Genomic DNA, 6,143 nt, shown 5'->3' with positions numbered 1-6,143 from the left:
TTTTGTTCTCCTGGAGAGAGTTGGAACCCATTCTATTAAGTGAAGTATCCCAAGAATGGAAAAAGAAGCACCACATGTACTCACCAGCAAATTGGTTTCCCTGATCATCACCTAAGTGCACATTTGGGAATAACACCAATTGGGTATGGGACTGAGGTGGGGGGTGGGGAGAGGGGATGGGTGTATACCTACATGATGAGTGCATTGCGCACCGTCTGGGGGATGGTCACGCTTGAATGTTCTGACTCGGGGGGATGGGTGGGATATGAGCAATATATATAACCTGAACTTTTGTACCCCATAATAAGCTGAAATAAAAAAATAAAAAAATAAATATTTTTTAATCTTTAAAAAAAAAAGCCAATCTAACTAAGGTCAGGTAATATCTCATTGTGGTTTTAATTTGCATTTCCCTGATCAGTGATGTTGAGCATTTTTTCATATGTTTATTAGCCATTTGTCTATCTTCTTCTGAAAGCTTCTATTTATGTTTTTTGTCCACTTTTTAATGTGGCTGATGGTTTTTTTTTTTTTTTTCCCTTGCTGATTTGCTTGAGTTGTTTGTAGATTCTGGTTATTAGCCCTTTATCAAATGTATATCTTGTGAATATTTTCTCCCATTCTGTAGGTTGTCTATGTCCTATGTTGATTGTTTCCTTAGCTATGCAGAAGCTTTTAAATTTAATCAAGTCCAATTTATTTATTTTTGTTGTTGCTGTGATTGCCATAAATTCTTTGCCTAGGTTAGTATCTAGAAGAATCTTTCCTGCATTTTATTCTAGAATTCTTGTGGTTTCATGCTTTAAATTTAAATCTTTTATCCATCTTGAGTTAATTTTTGTGAGTGGTGAGAGATATGGATCCTGTTTCATTCTTCTTCATGTGGCTATCAAATTTCCCCAGCTCCATTTATTGAATAGGGCTTCTTTTCCTCAGTATATATTGTTGTCTGCTTTGTCAAAGATCAGTTGGCTGTATGTGGATGGTTTTATATCTGGGTTCTCTGTTCTGTTCCATTGGTTTATGTCTATTTTTGTGCCAGTACCATGCTATTTTGGTTTATATAGCCTTGTAGTATAGTTTGAAGTCTGGGCATGTGATACTTCCAGATTTGTTCTTTGCTTAAGATTGCTTTGGCTATTCTGGCTCTTTTCTGGTTCCAAATAAAGTGTAGAATTATTTTTTCTAGATCTGTGAAATATGACATTGGTATTTTGACGGGGATTGCATTCAATCTGTAAATTACTTTGCATAGTATGAACACTTTAACAATGTTGATCAGCAGAATTAACATTTTTCTTCTGTTTTATCTGTGTACCCAGCACAGGGCATGGCACATATAGATGCCTAATAAATATAATAAATGTTAATAAAACAAAATGCATATCTGTTCTGAGGAAATGTTTCTTGAAGATAAAATCTCCCTGCAGTTATTGGACAATTCAGGCCAACTGCTTTTATTTAATCTCTGAAAAATCTAGCTACAAGGTAGTTGCGAAGGATGTTTTAGTCTCTGACAATAAAAAGAGCGATAGCAGGAAGAAAAAAGAAAGAGAACTGAGGATTATAGTGAAATTATACCCGATGTGCCCCAGTCTCCCTTTCTCTGGTTAGTTTCAGGGCAATCTCACAAGCTGAGATACTGCTTTTCTCCATCCAGCCTGGCAGGGAGGGCCTCCTTCTATTATGTAGGGATTTAAAATTATTGATTTGAAGTCCCTAGGAAATTTGACTTTTCAAGTAAGGGCACATTCACTGGAATATGCTGCCTTTTCCTGCACGCGGTTCAGGTCACAGAGACAATTAACATGCAGTGGACCTTAGAGAACACAGCTAATCCTGGTGCTTCCTTACAACTTCAAGTGGTTGCAAGCATAAAAAGTTTCTTCTTAACAAAGGACATCTTGACCCTGTGCTAAATTGTTATCAGTTTTTTCCCCCCAACCCTGAGCTCTGAAGGCTCAATTTAGCATCCAAAAAAATTGAGCTGTGCTCTTTCCCTTTTGTACTTCATTATCAACAATAAAGAGTTGAGGAATTGGAGTGTTAGCTGGCAATTTTGCTATGAAATATGGCAGAGCAGAATACACACTTGCTTTTTTGTCATCTATAGGGCCTCTGGGTTATTGACAGGAGTAGATATTTTTCAACTGAAATGTAGAAATGGAATAGTCACTTCATATGCTCATTTTACCAAGAATACCAATCCCTTTGACATCCAGAGCTCTGCAGGTGGCTAGCAATGTCAGTGACAAGGAGTGGTACATTCCCATTAGGGAACACAACCACCTTTCAATGTGATTGGTTACTGACACCTCAGTGCATTAAGAGCATCGGCGGCATTAACAGCAATCTTTTCATAAATTCAGTAAGTGGCCAGAGGGAACCTTCTCATAAGTGCTGGCAAGGGTGCTTTTGCATTTTATGCTCCTCGAAGAAGTTTTTTGTGTCTTTTCTTACGGCAAATCCAATCCTGTCACTAGCTTTCTATTTTTGTGTCTATGCCTCCAGGAGGGGAAGGAGAACCCCAGAGCCTTCACGTCTACAGACCAGGAATCAGAAACGATGGTCTGTGCCTGGGCCACATCCAGCCAGCAGATGTTTATGTTTGGTTCATACAAGGTTTAAAATGATTTGAACTAGTTGCCAAAAATTAAAAGCCAGGAGATTTTCATGTAAAAAGGAATCTGGATTTTGGCTTCTCTTAAAAGAAGTCTACGTTTGGGGCTTGAAAACCAGTGGACCTGATTTCTCACATGGCAACTGGAGTTGGTTAGTGATTTCCAGTTTAGCACAACCAGGGTAAATCCAATAACATACCTTCCCTGTGTGGGAATTAGAAAGAGGCAGCGGATCTGCACAGATGGAGTCTAGGGTCTCCATCAGAGAGGACGCTGCCCACATGCAGTAGCTTTGCCACAATCGCAGCCATCTCCTTGAGCCATTTTACTCATGTCTGAGCTTTCAGGTTTTTGAGCTTGTGACCCCTGCCAAAGTCTCTGGAAGAAGTTGCCACCTGCAGCATCCATCTGGATGAATGAGGGCTGGCCTCGAGGGTTTTCTTTGATTTCTTGCCCACAGAGATGGAGACTCCAGCATTTGTTTGACCTAGCTCCTATTTTTTTCTGGGTACACAGCTCGACAATTTTGCAGGAATTATATTCTTAGGCTAGGGCTCCCTATCTTCATGGTTCACTCTACTTCCTGAACCTCCACACTCCCTACCCCCTGTCCCATGCTGATTTTTTACTTGTGCTATTTTTTCAGCCTTTGAGAGGAAGAGTCCAAGTAGGATATACGATTTCTCTAGTACTACACAGGGGTATGACTTCTTTCCTTAAAGAGTTTGAGGTGACTTCATGAGCCATCTTTGGATGAGCTGATTCTAGTATCTATCTCTGTTGACAGCTTGCTCTTATTAAACCCTGCCCCAAAGTGAACCCTGCAGCTACTGACAATGGAGAAGGCCAGTGAACTAAGGAGCCCCCCGTGGCCTCAGCAGACTTGAATAATAGTCTCTCAGTGGCTCTCCCAGAACCACAAGCTGGTTTTTTTTAGCATTGGAATGACAATCATCAAAATCATTTACAAAGTACAGCTAGCTGTATGTGATGCTGTATGAGGGCTGATAAAATGAAGTTAATATTATACCATTTGAGAGCTTATAAAGTGACTTATAATTGAGCACAGTTGTGTGATAATTAGGTGTCGGTTTTGGCAGTAGCATGGATTTCAGATTGGGATTGAACACTGGCCCTGCCATTTACTAGTTATGTGAACTTGGACTAATCACTTAATTCTATGACCCTCAAAGGAAAAGTAGTGAAATTATAACATGATGAATGAGAACTTAGAGTGCTTAAGAACTCTGGAGTCTCTCCCCCACTCCATCGTACCAGTTGGACTCAATAAACTTCCAAAATCTCAGATTCCTACTCTTTTAAAATGGAGGTAAAAATAGCACCTTCCTAATTGGATTTTGTATGATTAAATGAGATAATGCCTGTGTCTAACACGTGGTAGGTACACAGTATTGCTGGCCATTGGAGTGCCCAGCCTGCTATAAAGTAAGCTCTTACTGCTTTGGCACTAAGAATTTTAGCAAATAGGAGGGACTAAAAAGGTTGGTTTACTAAATAAATATTTTAACAAATTGGTTTTTACAGTGGAAAGTGTATAAATGTTTGAACATCAAGCTGTTTTGCTAAAGGTGTGACTTCTTAATTGGGGCAGTTGGTGTGGAGAGTTAAAAATAATTTTGGAGTTTCAAATACTGCAGGATAATGTAATGGTTACAACAAAAGTAAGAAAATATCTTTAATAATGTGAGTTACTGCCTGTTCCCTTTAGGAATGAGTTCCTGGCTGCAGATGTCTTTATCTAGATACCCAGATCAAGCAGAATACACAGGTCACAATGTCAGTTTCCTCTGAAACTTGTTTTGCAGTGCCTGAGTCTTGGTCTTTAGGAAAAGACCTGTGGTTGCTATGGACCTGTTAATAACGATTGCTGCCTGTACCTCGATTCTTCATACTCTAAATCTCCAATATAAAATCACTTAGATTTGGGCTCCAGGGCAGTAAACAAACTTTTGAGCAGGAATTAACTGGGCTCGGGCATTAGTGTCTTAATGTAGGAAATGACTTTCATTATAACCTTTACTTACACTGGCAGCCTGGCTACATTGAAGGAGCTTCTGGTTTCCCGATAGTGGGCTGAATTGCTTGAGGCTCAAACTTTGCTCTTCTGGGTGGGCACCGCTAAAAGCAGAAACATTTTGGGATTTTAACAGACAATAAACATCAGAAGTCTTTTTTTTTTTTTTTGAGAAAGGGTCTTGCTCTGTCACCCAGGCTAGAGTGCAGTGGTATTTTCATAGCTCACTGCAACCTCAAACTCCTGGGCTCAGCCTCCCTAGTAGCTGGGACTACAGGTGTGTGCCAGCATGCCTTGCTAATTTTTCTATTTTTTGTAGAGACAGGATCTTGCTCTTGCTCAGGCTGGTCTTGAACTCCATACCTCAAGTGACCTCCTGCCTCAGCCTCCCACAGTGCTAGGGTTACAGGCATGAGCCACTGTGACTGGCCCAGAAATCTTAGTTTTGTGCCTGGTCTTAGTGTGGGTCTTTTATTTTCACGTATAAAAAGAATCAGTAATGCAGTCATATACTAGATTCCTAAGTGGAAAGAAAATATTCCTGTTGAAATATGTATCTATGTATTTTTAAGATAAATCTTGCAGAAAAATGACATTTTTGCTATATTTCTGTGAGATTTGAGATCCATGTAATAGACACTTCTTACTCCTGAATTATATTTCTAAGATATGGATCTCAGTCCTTATTAAGGTATAACCTATCTTTGGGGAAACCTAATCCGGTTCTTGAGCTCCAGGCACATAAAGTTAGGAGTGGGTTATTGGATGGGTGGGAAGAAGACATATCTAATTTGGGGACTCTGCAGCCTCACCAGTATGCAAATAATTCAACAATAATACAGAATAAATTAGCTTCCATTTCCACAACTGCTGCTCTCACTAATCCCTACAGTATGTGTTTTCTAACAATTATCTGGCTTAATTCTCTGTTTTATTGCTTAGGATCTTAATGCTTCGAATGTGGAACACAGAATAAATGTTATTGTTAGTAAAACTTTAAAAATGCCTGAGTGCAGTTTTCCACTGACATACAGATAGTATATAGGGACAAATGAAAAAAGCATTTTGAAAAGGAAATGTAAACATTACATTAGCTTTGAATCCTCCAACTCCTCAGCTGCAAGAAGTGACAGCAACCCTGTAAAGGTTAAATAGGCATGCTTTGGGTCCTAAGTGAAATTAAGTCTTCTACCGTGTCTACGGCGCTGCAGAAGACAAAGGTTTATCTGCATGAATAAACTGAATGTACAGTTCAATACATTCACATTCGCAGGGCTGTTTAAGGTTTTGTAAGGTCTGGTATAATACAATAAAAATGCAGATGGAACTATCAAATTCATCAAGCTGCTGCAATAAATTCAGATGCTCTCCAGAGCTGGCAGGGTGATGTCAAGAAAGTTAAACTTGAAGAATGAGAGTTAGATTTCTAAATGAGATCAGGGAGAAAAGAAAGCAGAGTTAATAGGGGAAATCAAGACTGAAATAAC

Source organism: Lemur catta, chromosome 8, assembly GCF_020740605.2.
Source record: "Lemur catta isolate mLemCat1 chromosome 8, mLemCat1.pri, whole genome shotgun sequence".
In the NCBI taxonomy this organism is placed as follows: Eukaryota; Metazoa; Chordata; class Mammalia; order Primates; family Lemuridae; genus Lemur; species Lemur catta.
Note: the sequence above shows the minus strand (reverse complement) of the source record.